Source organism: Procambarus clarkii, chromosome 67, assembly GCF_040958095.1.
Source record: "Procambarus clarkii isolate CNS0578487 chromosome 67, FALCON_Pclarkii_2.0, whole genome shotgun sequence".
In the NCBI taxonomy this organism is placed as follows: Eukaryota; Metazoa; Arthropoda; class Malacostraca; order Decapoda; family Cambaridae; genus Procambarus; species Procambarus clarkii.
Window position 1 is genome coordinate 30,945,172 of NC_091216.1, and position 15,636 is coordinate 30,960,807.

At 34.3% G+C, this 15,636-nt stretch overlaps 1 long non-coding RNA gene across 3 annotated transcripts in view; it reads left to right on the forward strand.

Moving 5' to 3' along the window:
• The window catches only part of LOC138355329 (uncharacterized), a 419,561-nt gene that overhangs the window by 36,081 nt on the left and 367,844 nt on the right, over positions 1–15,636 (forward strand). The window lies entirely within an intron of this gene.

Consider the following 15,636-nt stretch of genomic DNA (forward strand, 5'->3'; position numbering starts at 1 on the left):
CTGTGTAAGTCATGGTTTTCAAGTCTCGTACATCACACCCCCCTCCCTCCCCCCCTTACCTCGCAATCTGTCGCCTCACCTGTGTTTACTTTAGACGTCAGCCAGCCAGTCGGCTCTTAATCTTATCTTATCTTATCCATAATATCTGGACCGTCCCTCCTCTCTCTCTCTCTCTCTCTCCTTTCATTCAGTTCAACTATTTTCCAACATCGTATGTTTGCTCCTTTTCATTAAGCAAGTCAGTATGTTTGCTCCTTTTCATTAAGCAAGTCAGTTTTACACAAATAAATCATGTTAGTAAGCAAGTTCTAGCTCACGTTCCCCACCTTAGTCCCCTGTCGTATAAAGAATACTATCATTCCAATCCCTCTAAAATTTAAAAATAATCATATTTCAAATGTAGTTCAATACAGTAATTAGTTACCAAGCTCCAGCTCTTGTCCTCCGCCTTAGCTCTCTCTCGTATCTTCGTTAGTATCAGTCCAATTTCCCTGAAATTTCTACCCTCTGTATTTCAGACATAGTTTAGTAAATGCAAACAATTATCAAACTCTAGCTCTTGTCCCCAGCTTAGTTCATTTGTACAAAATCATTAGTAACAGTCCAATTTCCCTTAAATTGTTACCCTCTGTATTTCAGACACCGTAAATAAAATCAAAATAGTTATCGAGCTCCAGCTCTCGTCCCCGCCTTAATTCTCTTTCGTATCTTTGTAAATAACCCATCAATTTCCCTAAAATTAAAAGCAGACATACTTCAAAGTTAGTAAATAAGATCAAGTCAGTTACTGAGCTCCAGCTCTCGTCCCCGCCTTAGTTCTCTTTCATATCTTCGTTAGTATCAGTCCAATTTCCCTGAAATTTTTACCCTCTGTATTTCAGACATAGTAAATATGAAGTAAACAATTATAAAACTCTAGCTCTTGTCCTCTGTCCAAGCTCACTTTTGTAAAATCATTACTCTCAGTCCAAATCACCCAACTACATTTTCAGACATAGTAAATAAAAAACCAGTTCAGTTATTAAGTTTCAACTCTTGTGCCCCAGCTTAGTTCATTTGTACAAGTTCTTTATTTTCCAACTAAATCACCCTGAGATTTAAGATCACCGTATTTCTAACGTAGTAAAATTAATCGGGGCATTAACCAAGCTCCATTTCCTCAGCCTTAGATCATCAGACATAAATATATTCGATCAAGTCCCTCTCAGCCTATCTGTTTATCAGAGTATTTACTTTACCCTTCTCATCCCCAACGTATCCAAACCTTCAATAATCATACTGTATTTGCATATTTTCTCTATATTCAGCTGTGTTCTTCACATTTTGTCCATGTTTTCTATGTTCACTCCATGTTCTTCAAATGTTCACAGTCCCATTCAGTTTATATTTTCACAAGTATCTCCATTTTTCTGTAATCTTTCTCTTAGTCTCATTACTTTCTCTACAAATTCTAGTCATATTTTCTATGTTTTCATGTTCATCACATGTTCTCTTTACAACTTTTATACTCAATATTCATGCTAACTTCCATATTTTGTGTTCTTTGCAATATTCATGTTCCTCTACAAGTTCATGTTCCTCACAAGATCACTTCGTTTTTTTCACCTTCACTTACATGTTTTCTACATTCTTTGTCATATTCTCCATGTTCTTCACAAGTCCATTATTCATTCTTTGTATTCCCTATTCTCCTTATCATGTTTTCATGTTCACTGTATTCATCAACTTTTCTTACATATGTTCTTTGCCATGTTCCCCATATGTTCTCTGGGTTTTTCCCCTTACATGTTATCTAACGTTCCTTAACTAAAAAATCTTTCACCAATCAACTAAAACATAGTCACTTTCGTCATTTCTCAACTAAACTTATTATCCAGTCAACTAAAAATAGTCAGAAATAGCCTCGTTCAACACTGTTCTTAACTAAAACAACCTTTCTCTTAGCTAAAAATTGTCAAAGGAAACTTTTTTCAGCACTTTCTTAACAGGCGCTATGTTTCATCAAGAAAAAATTGTCAAAGGAAACTTTCCAAAACTGTTCATAACTAGCTTTTATCCATCGTCAATCAACTAAAAATAATAACTTTCATCATTTCTTAACTAAACATATTCCCCATTCATCAGAAAATAACCGTGTTCTTCATGTTTCATTGTCATTTCATAACTAAAATTATCTGCCAATCATCAGAAAAAGTCATGTTCATCATGTTTTGGCTTTTGCTCAACTAAAAGTATTCATCGGTCAACTAAAAAATAGTTACTTCATCATGTTTCCTTGTCATTTCTTAACTGAAATATCACTTCTCTCATCTGAAAATAGTCAGGATTAACCTCATTCAACACCGTTCTTAACTAAAACAGCCTTTCGCTTAGCTAAAAATTGTCAAAGGAATCTTTTCAGCACTGTTCATAACTAAAATTATCCATCAATCAACAGAAAAAGCCATGTTCATCATGTTTTGTCTTTTTGCTTAACTAAATTATGTTTTGTCAAGTAAGAAAATATAGTCAAAGATATCTTTCATCGCTGTTCTTAACTGACATTATACTTTGGGGAGCACAAAAATAGTCTCCCTCGTCATATTTTGTCTTTTTCCTCAACTAAAAGAGTCAAATGTAACTTTTTCAACACTTTCGTAACTAAAATTATATATCGCTAAGTAAGAAAAATAGCCAAAGGTGCTCTCCTTTACACCAAAGTTACTCTTTGAGAAATCAAAGACACTCTTCAATACATTAAGGACTTACTCAAAGACACCAAAGTTACACTCAAAGACATCCTTCGAGACATCAAAGACATCCTTAAGACTTCAATGGGACTCTTCCATTCATCAAAGACATTCTCTAAGCCCTCAAAGTTATTCTCAGAACAATCAAAAGTTATTCCAAGGCAACAAAAGTTATTCTCAGAACAATCAAAAGTTATTCCAAGACAGCAAAAGTCATTCTCAGAGCTATCAAAATTATTCTCGGAGTCATCAAAGGTATTCTCTAACTCACTTTGGTCATTAAAGTTAATTTCTATGTTATAAAAGTTTGTCTCAGAGACATCTAAAGTTAATCTTAGAGTTATCAAATGTAATCTCTAACTCACTTTTGTTCATCAAAGTTGATCTCAGAGTTAACAAAGGTAATCTCTAACTCACTCTCGTACATCAAAGTTGTTTCAAAGACATCAAAGTTAATCTCAGAGTTATCCAAAGATATTCTCATGTCCACAAAAGTTATTCACAGAGTCGTCAAAGTTAATCCAAGACATCTTCGTTCTTAAAAGTTATTCTCAGAGACATCTAAAGTTATTCTTTAAGACAACAAAGTCTTTCTCAGAGTCATCAAAGTTATTCTCAGAGTCACCTTTGTTATTCAAAGAAGCCTTCCGAGACATCCTCGTTCAACAAAAACTGTCCTCAGAGCCATCAAAAAGTTAAATACAGTCGTCAAAGTTATTCTCTAAGTATCTTTTCGTTCATCAGAGAAGCTTTCTAAGACATCTTTGTTCATCCAAGTTGTTCTCTAAGACATCAATCTTGTTCTCTAAGACATCAAAGATGTTCTCTAAATCATAAAGTTAATCTCTAAGTCACCTTCATTCTTCAGAGAAACTTTCCAAAACATCTTTGTTCATCAAAGTTATTCTCAGAGTTAACAAAGGTAATCTCTAACTCACTCTCGTTCGTCAAAGTTAATCCAAGACATCATCTTTCATCAAAGATATTTTCAGAGACATCTAAAGTTAATTTCTATGTTATAAAGTTATTCTCAGAGACATCTAAAGTTAATCTTGCTCATCAAAGTTGTTCTCTAAACATCAATGTTGTTCTCCAAGACATCAAAGATGTTCTCAAAATCATAAAAGTTATTCCCAGAGCTATCAAAGTTATTCTCAAAGTCATCAAAGTTATTCAAAGAGCTAACAAAAGTTATTCTCTAAGTAACCTTTCGTTCATCAGAGAAGCTTTCTAAGACATCTTCGTTCATCAATGTTGTTCTCCAAGACATCAAAGATGTTCTCAAAATCATAAAAGTTATTCCCAGAGCTATCAAAGTTAATCTCAGAGTTATCCAAAGATATTCTCATGTCCACAAAAGTTATTCCAAGAGACGTCAAAGTTGTTTCAAAGACATCAAAGTTAATCTCAGAGTTATCCAAAGACATTCTCAGAGACATCTAAAGTTATTCTCTAAGACATCAAAGTTGTTCTAAGAGTTATCAAAAGTTATTCTCAGTCATGATATGTTATTATCTAACTCACTTCCATTCATCAAAGACATTCTCTAAGTCCTGAAAGTTATTCTCTAAGACAACAAAGTCTTTCTCAGAGCTACCAAAGATGTTCTCTAAATCATAAAAGTTAATCTTAACTCACCTTCGTTCATTAGAGAAACTTTCCAATCCATATTCGTTGACCAGAGTTATTCTCAGAGTCATCAAAGCGATCTCTAATTCATCTTCGTTCTCCAAAGTTGTTCTCTAAGACACCTTCATTCATCAAAGAAACTCTCCTTCTTCCATCATGTTATTCTTTAAGACATCTTCAGTCATAAAATTTTCTCTCCAAAATGTAACTAGTTCAGCTTTTCATACCAAACCTGCATTTCTGTTAAAACATATTTTCTTAGTTGCTTTACCCTAAAACTGTTCTCTGAACTACACTGTTCAAACCTACGTAACCTATCCTCTCCACCCAATGTTACTTAGTTAACGTAACGTTCCTAAACCTAGCTTTACCTATCCTAACATACCTTACCTTACCTTCCCTATCTTACCTAACTTTACCTATCCTAACATAACTTACCTTTACCTTCCCTATCTTACCTAACTTTACCTATCCTAACATAACTTACCTTACCTTCCCTAACTTAACCTAACTTTACCTATCCTAACTTAACTTACCTAACTTATTCTGCTTAACATAACTTACCTTACCTTCCCTATCTTACCTAACTTTACCTATCCTATCCTAACCTAACTTGTCTTACCTAACTTAATCTTACTTTCCCAAAGTGATGTATCCTAACTTATCTAGTCCAACCAGACATGATCTAACTTAAGTATTCCTTCTTGTCTTTGTGTTTCGTCAATCATCGTCTCATATTCATTTACTCATTTCATTAGTTAATTTCTCAAATGGTTACTTATGCATTTCAAAGAATTTTTGTTATATATGGGCATTTACTCATTTCAAGGGATAATTTCTCAAATGGACGTTTTGCATTTCAAGTGCTATTTGTTAGAGATTGAATATTTAAGCATTTCAAAGAATTTTTGTTATATATGGGCATTTACTCGTTTCAAGGGCTAATTTCTCAAATGGTCATTTTTGCAGATCAAGTGTTATTTGTTTAAGATTGGGTATTTAACCATCTCAAAGGATTTTTGTTATATATGGGCATTTACTCGTTTCAAGGGCTAATTTCTCAAATGGTCATTTTTGCAGATCAAGTGTTATTTGTTTAAGATTGGGTATTTAACCATCTCAAAGGATTTTTGTTATATATGGGAACTTACTCGTTTCAAGGGCTAATTTCTCAAATGGTCATTTTTGCAGATCAAGGGTTATTTGTTAAAGTTCATCAAGTTGCCCATAAGTTGTATTAGTAGGTTCTATCTTATGTTCTTATTTCCCAACCCCTTAACCTAACCTCTTGTAATCTTAGTGTATTTAGTAGGTTCTATCTTATGTTCTTATTCCCCAACCCTTTAACCTAACCTTTCAGATGTAGTTTGATGAATATATTATCCTTTTCCTAACCTTTCAGATGTAGTTTGTTGAATATATTATCCTTTTCCTAACCTTTCAGATGTAGTTTGTTGAATATATTATCCTTTTCCTAACCTTTCAGATGTAGTTTTGTTTCTCCTTTTTGTATATTTTTACCCAAACCCACCATCCCACTTAACCTTCTTTCCTTCTTTACTTTGTTTTCACATATAAGTTCATTCTTTATCATAGTAATAATAAAATTACAATAGTAAAGAATCAGATCTACTAAGACTTGAAATTGAGAAACAAGAGCTCAAGGGAGTGAGAGCATGAAAGAAGAGCAAGGAGTAAGAGAGAGGGGGCGGAAGAAAATGGGACCAAAGAAGAGAGAATGAGAGAGAGTGTGGGCATGGGAGCACTAAGACTTGAATTGAGAAAAAGAAAAACTAAGTGATTGAGAATGAGGGTGTGAGAATGGGAGCAATAAGACTTGAATTTGAGAAACAAGAGAGCATTTGAGCAAATGAGGGAGAGAGAGGGGGAGGAAGAGAGAGAATAAGGGAGAGAGATAGAAAAGGAGGGTTAGAAGGAGTAGGAGAATCAAAGTAAAGAAGGAAAGAAGGTTAAGTGGGATGGTGGGTTTGGGTAAAAATATACAAAAAGGAGAAACAAAACTACATCTGAAAGGTTAGGAAAAGGATAATATATTCAACAAACTACATCTGAAAGGTTAGGAAAAGGATAATATATTCAACAAACTACATCTGAAAGGTTAGGTTAAAGGGTTGGGGAATAAGAACATAAGATAGAACCTACTAAATACACTAAGATTACAAGAGGTTAGGTTAAGGGGTTGGGAAATAAGAACATAAGATAGAACCTACTAATACAACTTATGGGCAACTTGATGAACTTTAACAAATAACCCTTGATCTGCAAAAATGACCATTTGAGAAATTAGCCCTTGAAACGAGTAAGTTCCCATATATAACAAAAATCCTTTGAGATGGTTAAATACCCAATCTTAAACAAATAACACTTGATCTGCAAAAATGACCATTTGAGAAATTAGCCCTTGAAACGAGTAAATGCCCATATATAACAAAAATCCTTTGAGATGGTTAAATACCCAATCTTAAACAAATAACACTTGATCTGCAAAAATGACCATTTGAGAAATTAGCCCTTGAAACGAGTAAATGCCCATATATAACAAAAATTCTTTGAAATGCTTAAATATTCAATCTCTAACAAATAGCACTTGAAATGCAAAACGTCCATTTGAGAAATTATCCCTTGAAATGAGTAAATGCCCATATATAACAAAAATTCTTTGAAATGCATAAGTAACCATTTGAGAAATTAACTAATGAAATGAGTAAATGAATATGAGACGATGATTGACGAAACACAAAGACAAGAAGGAATACTTAAGTTAGATCATGTCTGGTTGGACTAGATAAGTTAGGATACATCACTTTGGGAAAGTAAGATTAAGTTAGGTAAGACAAGTTAGGTTAGGATAGGATAGGTAAAGTTAGGTAAGATAGGGAAGGTAAGGTAAGTTATGTTAAGCAGAATAAGTTAGGTAAGTTAAGTTAGGATAGGTAAAGTTAGGTTAAGTTAGGGAAGGTAAGGTAAGTTATGTTAGGATAGGTAAAGTTAGGTAAGATAGGGAAGGTAAAGGTAAGTTATGTTAGGATAGGTAAAGTTAGGTAAGATAGGGAAGGTAAGGTAAGGTATGTTAGGATAGGTAAAGCTAGGTTTAGGAACGTTACGTTAACTAAGTAACATTGGGTGGAGAGGATAGGTTACGTAGGTTTGAACAGTGTAGTTCAGAGAACAGTTTTAGGGTAAAGCAACTAAGAAAATATGTTTTAACAGAAATGCAGGTTTGGTATGAAAAGCTGAACTAGTTACATTTTGGAGAGAAAATTTTATGACTGAAGATGTCTTAAAGAATAACATGATGGAAGAAGGAGAGTTTCTTTGATGAATGAAGGTGTCTTAGAGAACAACTTTGGAGAACGAAGATGAATTAGAGATCGCTTTGATGACTCTGAGAATAACTCTGGTCAACGAATATGGATTGGAAAGTTTCTCTAATGAACGAAGGTGAGTTAAGATTAACTTTTATGATTTAGAGAACATCTTTGGTAGCTCTGAGAAAGACTTTGTTGTCTTAGAGAATAACTTTCAGGACTTAGAGAATGTCTTTGATGAATGGAAGTGAGTTAGATAATAACATATCATGACTGAGAATAACTTTTGATAACTCTTAGAACAACTTTGATGTCTTAGAGAATAACTTTAGATGTCTCTGAGAATGTCTTTGGATAACTCTGAGATTAACTTTGATGTCTTTGAAACAACTTTGACGTCTCTTGGAATAACTTTTGTGGACATGAGAATATCTTTGGATAACTCTGAGATTAACTTTGATAGCTCTGGGAATAACTTTTATGATTTTGAGAACATCTTTGATGTCTTGGAGAACAACATTGATGAACGAAGATGTCTTAGAAAGCTTCTCTGATGAACGAAAGGTTACTTAGAGAATAACTTTTGTTAGCTCTTTGAATAACTTTGATGACTTTGAGAATAACTTTGATAGCTCTGGGAATAACTTTTATGATTTTGAGAACATCTTTGATGTCTTGGAGAACAACATTGATGTTTAGAGAACAACTTTGATGAGCAAGATTAACTTTAGATGTCTCTGAGAATAACTTTATAACATAGAAATTAACTTTAGATGTCTCTGAAAATATCTTTGATGAAAGATGATGTCTTGGATTAACTTTGACGAACGAGAGTGAGTTAGAGATTACCTTTGTTAACTCTGAGAATAACTTTGATGAACAAAGATGTTTTGGAAAGTTTCTCTGAAGAATGAAGGTGACTTAGAGATTAACTTTATGATTTAGAGAACATCTTTGATGTCTTAGAGAACAAGATTGATGTCTTAGAGAACAACTTGGATGAACAAAGATGTCTTAGAAAGCTTCTCTGATGAACGAAAAGATACTTAGAGAATAACTTTGACGACTGTATTTAACTTTTTGATGGCTCTGAGGACAGTTTTTGTTGAACGAGGATGTCTCGGAAGGCTTCTTTGAATAACAAAGGTGACTCTGAGAATAACTTTGATGACTCTGAGAAAGACTTTGTTGTCTTAAAGAATAACTTTAGATGTCTCTGAGAATAACTTTTAAGAACGAAGATGTCTTGGATTAACTTTGACGACTCTGTGAATAACTTTTGTGGACATGAGAATATCTTTGGATAACTCTGAGATTAACTTTGATGTCTTTGAAACAACTTTGATGTACGAGAGTGAGTTAGAGATTACCTTTGTTAACTCTGAGATCAACTTTGATGAACAAAAGTGAGTTAGAGATTACATTTGATAACTCTAAGATTAACTTTAGATGTCTCTGAGACAAACTTTTATAACATAGAAATTAACTTTAATGACCAAAGTGAGTTAGAGAATACCTTTGATGACTCCGAGAATAATTTTGATAGCTCTGAGAATGACTTTTGCTGTCTTGGAATAACTTTTGATTGTTCTGAGAATAACTTTTGTTGCCTTGGAATAACTTTTGATTGTTCTGAGAATAACTTTGAGGGCTTAGAGAATGTCTTTGATGAATGGAAGAGTCCCATTGAAGTCTTAAGGATGTCTTTGATGTCTCGAAGGATGTCTTTGAGTGTAACTTTGGTGTCTTTGAGTAAGTCCTTAATGTATTGAAGAGTGTCTTTGATTTCTCAAAGAGTAACTTTGGTGTAAAGGAGAGCACCTTTGGCTATTTTTCTTACTTAGCGATATATAATTTTAGTTACGAAAGTGTTGAAAAAGTTACATTTGACTCTTTTAGTTGAGGAAAAAGACAAAATATGACGAGGGAGACTATTTTTGTGCTCCCCAAAGTATAATGTCAGTTAAGAACAGCGATGAAAGATATCTTTGACTATATTTTCTTACTTGACAAAACATAATTTAGTTAAGCAAAAAGACAAAACATGATGAACATGGCTTTTTCTGTTGATTGATGGATAATTTTAGTTATGAACAGTGCTGAAAAGATTCCTTTGACAATTTTTAGCTAAGCGAAAGGCTGTTTTAGTTAAGAACGGTGTTGAATGAGGTTAATCCTGACTATTTTCAGATGAGAGAAGTGATATTTCAGTTAAGAAATGACAAGGAAACATGATGAAGTAACTATTTTTTAGTTGACCGATGAATACTTTTAGTTGAGCAAAAGCCAAAACATGATGAACATGACTTTTTCTGATGATTGGCAGATAATTTTAGTTATGAAATGACAATGAAACATGAAGAACACGGTTATTTTCTGATGAATGGGGAATATGTTTAGTTAAGAAATGATGAAAGTTATTATTTTTAGTTGATTGACGATGGATAAAAGCTAGTTATGAACAGTTTTGGAAAGTTTCCTTTGACAATTTTTTCTTGATGAAACATAGCGCCTGTTAAGAAAGTGCTGAAAAAAGTTTCCTTTGACAATTTTTAGCTAAGAGAAAGGTTGTTTTAGTTAAGAACAGTGTTGAACGAGGCTATTTCTGACTATTTTTAGTTGACTGGATAATAAGTTTAGTTGAGAAATGACGAAAGTGACTATGTTTTAGTTGATTGGTGAAAGATTTTTTAGTTAAGGAACGTTAGATAACATGTAAGGGGAAAAACCCAGAGAACATATGGGGAACATGGCAAAGAACATATGTAAGAAAAGTTGATGAATACAGTGAACATGAAAACATGATAAGGAGAATAGGGAATACAAAGAATGAATAATGGACTTGTGAAGAACATGGAGAATATGACAAAGAATGTAGAAAACATGTAAGTGAAGGTGAAAAAAACGAAGTGATCTTGTGAGGAACATGAACTTGTAGAGGAACATGAATATTGCAAAGAACACAAAATATGGAAGTTAGCATGAATATTGAGTATAAAAGTTGTAAAGAGAACATGTGATGAACATGAAAACATAGAAAATATGACTAGAATTTGTAGAGAAAGTAATGAGACTAAGAGAAAGATTACAGAAAAATGGAGATACTTGTGAAAATATAAACTGAATGGGACTGTGAACATTTGAAGAACATGGAGTGAACATAGAAAACATGGACAAAATGTGAAGAACACAGCTGAATATAGAGAAAATATGCAAATACAGTATGATTATTGAAGGTTTGGATACGTTGGGGATGAGAAGGGTAAAGTAAATACTCTGATAAACAGATAGGCTGAGAGGGACTTGATCGAATATATTTATGTCTGATGATCTAAGGCTGAGGAAATGGAGCTTGGTTAATGCCCCGATTAATTTTACTACGTTAGAAATACGGTGATCTTAAATCTCAGGGTGATTTAGTTGGAAAATAAAGAACTTGTACAAATGAACTAAGCTGGGGCACAAGAGTTGAAAGTTAATAACTGAACTGGTTTTTTATTTACTATGTCTGAAAATGTAGTTGGGTGATTTGGACTGAGAGTAATGATTTTACAAAAGTGAGCTTGGACAGAGGACAAGAGCTAGAGTTTTATAATTGTTTACTTCATATTTACTATGTCTGAAATACAGAGGGTAAAAATTTCAGGGAAATTGGACTGATACTAACGAAGATATGAAAGAGAACTAAGGCGGGGACGAGAGCTGGAGCTCAGTAACTGACTTGATCTTATTTACTAACTTTGAAGTATGTCTGCTTTTAATTTTAGGGAAATTGATGGGTTATTTACAAAGATACGAAAGAGAATTAAGGCGGGGACGAGAGCTGGAGCTCGATAACTATTTTGATTTTATTTACGGTGTCTGAAATACAGAGGGTAACAATTTAAGGGAAATTGGACTGTTACTAATGATTTTGTACAAATGAACTAAGCTGGGGACAAGAGCTAGAGTTTGATAATTGTTTGCATTTACTAAACTATGTCTGAAATACAGAGGGTAGAAATTTCAGGGAAATTGGACTGATACTAACGAAGATACGAGAGAGAGCTAAGGCGGAGGACAAGAGCTGGAGCTTGGTAACTAATTACTGTATTGAACTACATTTGAAATATGATTATTTTTAAATTTTAGAGGGATTGGAATGATAGTATTCTTTATACGACAGGGGACTAAGGTGGGGAACGTGAGCTAGAACTTGCTTACTAACATGATTTATTTGTGTAAAACTGACTTGCTTAATGAAAAGGAGCAAACATACTGACTTGCTTAATGAAAAGGAGCAAACATACGATGTTGGAAAATAGTTGAACTGAATGAAAGGAGAGAGAGAGAGAGAGAGAGGAGGGACGGTCCAGATATTATGGATAAGATAAGATAAGATTAAGAGCCGACTGGCTGGCTGACGTCTAAAGTAAACACAGGTGAGGCGACAGATTGCGAGGTAAGGGGGGGAGGGAGGGGGGTGTGATGTACGAGACTTGAAAACCATGACTTACACAGGCGATTTTCTAAATTTATATGAATAACTAAGGCTTACATAGACGATTTTGTAAGTTGAAAACATGTAAAATATGTCCGTAGAGTTCTCCTGGAAGCCCTAAAGTGCTACACACGTTATTTGAATTTCTCCCATAAGGCCTTAACAAACTTCTATGTCTCGGAAATTATTTTCATCATAAGACTTAAACAAACTTCTAAGTCTCGGAAATTATTTTCATTATAAGACTTAAACAAACTTCTAAGTCTCGGAAATTATTTTCATTATAAGAACTTTAACAACTTCTAAAATCAGTGACTGACAAAAATTTACCTGAAACCCTGGCTAACACGCGGGATATTTCCCAGAAAAAAAAAGGAGCCGCTGGCTCTTACAGTCCACAGGGGTCCTCCGGCCTGAAAAAAAAAAGGAGCCGCTGGCTCTTACAGTCCACAGGGGTCCTCTCCCCCAAAAAAAAAGGAGCCTGTGGCTCTTACTCCCTACTACTCATAATGACATATGCCAAACTAAAACATGTACAGTACAAGCTTTAATAATCAGACCAGTAGACTACAAGCTGTCAATGCTAAACTAAAATTTGGTTATAAATAAAACAAGCAGTTCAGCTTGTATTTAGACGCCAGTTATTACGATATAAAATATAATGTCCACTTGGGTAACACCAGCTGGTGGACAGGTCTCTACACTTGGGTAACACCAGCTGGTGGACAGGTCTCTACACTTGGGTAACACCAGCTGGTGGACAGGTCTCTACAATTGGGTAACAGCAGCTGGTGGACAGGTCTCTACACTTGGGTAACACCAGGAACTTTGTTTTTTAATTTTCAGAGCAATGAATAATTTATGAAAGATGTTCAGGTCTATTTTTTGCAGAATTTCTGTTATCAATTGTTCTGAATTCTGAAGAAAACGTAATTTAAATAATAGCCTAATGAACACTATAAATAATAGCCTAATGAATAATGTAATAGCCTAAGCAACAGTTGGTGTATAAGTTTGACTCTGAATCCTGATTTAAAACACTATCTCTCAACGTGGATTACTAGACTGTAACCTAGTACAGAATGTAACAGTTATGAGAGAAACAATAGCGGCATTTCTCATCACATTCGGAGATCATCTCTCCAAATTGTTATAAGACAATAGGAACAAAAGGAATCTGCAGAAGGTCTATTGGTACACAGCCACTTCCTCTCGTGTTCGTTTATTTGTCTAACCGATGCTTGAAACTTTAAAGTTCGCTTGCTTTTATGTTATTACTTGAAACTTGTTCCACAGATCTCCACCACTATTTACTAACTTAGTGGTAGTAAATTTTTTGGCTTATTCTAAACTTTTATAATATTGTTAGATAACGTGTTCTACAGACCTCAACCCTATTTCCTATCTAGAGGCAACCAATTAATTTTTTGTTCTAAACATATAATTTGGTTAATTTATTTTTAAATCCTGTGTTGATAGTCTAGGATCTTATTAAAATTCTATTTCTTTAACCCCTTTTATCTAGTAGTACAAAACATCTATGTCATCCCTTACTCTATACACCCATCTAGAAAATGTAACACGTTTTCTTAACCTCTCTTTATAAGGAAGGTTCACAACAGCCCGAATTAACTAATCATTTTCTGTATAATACTATATACACGGTATATAGTATATAGATACTATAACATATGTTATAGTATATAGATACTATAACAGTTCCAAGAACTATTTTATATAATCCAAGTGGCAGGCTAAATTTGAAATATAATTTTAAAGATTTTTCTTATTAAGGCTTCAAGATATGAATATCTGATACATGTTCAATTGAACAGGTATCTGGTACCCGTTCAATTTCCTTGGAATCAGAACGGATACAAGTCACATCGTATACAAGACGGTTCACGTATGGATTTTAAAGTCTAACCCAAGCCAACCTAACCAAACCTATCCTAAACCAGCCAAGTCTAACCCAGCCTAAGGTAATACAGTCTAGCCTAACGATATACTGTATATATGATTTTGACCCTCAGAAGAGAAACTTTGTCGAACTGTCTTGTGTACTGTATGATCATACCTCTTAAGAACCTTTTAACTCTCAAAGCTCCCGGGTAACAGGCGAATTATATAGGTATTTGGGAGTTAGTCGACTGTTGTAGGATACATTCGGGAGAAGGTCAGTACTTTAGGGCACTTCGATTAGCCTAAGTACAGGTTTCCTATCCCCCTACAAGGTAAACAAAAATATTCTTTCAGATGCGATGCGTAACTACCTTCTTTATTAAGTCACTCACAGAATTGTCAAAGTTTGCGCGTTTATAGTGTCGTAGATTTACATTTTTATGGTTTCAAAAAATGGTTGAAAAAAACCGAGAGTATATTTTTTCAAATGTTTGTGTTTTTCCACGAGTATCGGTAGAATTTGCGATAATTAAGTAATTTACCCGTGTTGAGCTCTTAAATAACTAGGCTTCTACTGGTTTATCTAAGATGTACTTACCGATTGTAATGGATTCTATATCATCCCTTATCGATTTTATCTCCCTAAGACATGATTATCTGAAGACAGACACAAATGTATGAAATTATTAATGACTAGACTAGTCTCATGGATTCTATATCATACTGGCCTTCAAATTCATGACAAACCTGATTAGTTACCCAATCACATGTCTGGAAGGAGTCGATAATACGAAACTAATTATACAATTGAGGCAAAGCGAAATCTGGACTTGCCGTTTCGTCTATCAGCATATTTCCATGCAGAAAGAGCCATACATCTATAAGTGACCGACAATAGGCGATTGTGTTGCTACTTCCCAAGGGTTTTAAGTATCTCTAGCATACACTACCTGCTGCTGAATATCTGATCACACCTAAACTGTCCCCCAAAACTACTCTCACCACATATCTCCATGTATTTGAATGCGAACAAAAACTAGTACATCTCACCAAAAACAGCTATCACTTAATAGTTCACTCCTACTGCAACTTTGTTAATAGTACTAACATGGTTGAGGATCCAGCAAACTCCTTTTATATTATTAAAACTGCCCAGCCCGTATTGTGATTCTGAGCAGCGCTGGATGGGAAGGATCAAGATCAAAGCTATTATCGAGGGCCTGGATTCAACAATCATTTACGTATATACTTGCGAATCTGTACATCTTAATCTTTGGCGGCTTTGTTTATACTTAAAAATTTGGAGCTCCAAAAGACTAGTAGACTATTTAATATTTGTATGGGAAGTTTCGATGATCGTAAACAGATTAATTAATGTAAACAATGCCGCCAAAGTTTGAGAAAAGATATACATGTTCGTGCGTAGTTGCGTAAACGCATTTCAAACCCTGGCCGAGGGCACTGCGAAGGTCAACTGCAATAAAAAACTTATGTTGGTGCATGAAAATGAACTGGCGTAGAATACAAAATTGAATAAACCCTCAGTTCTGATAATGCACTTCCCCCC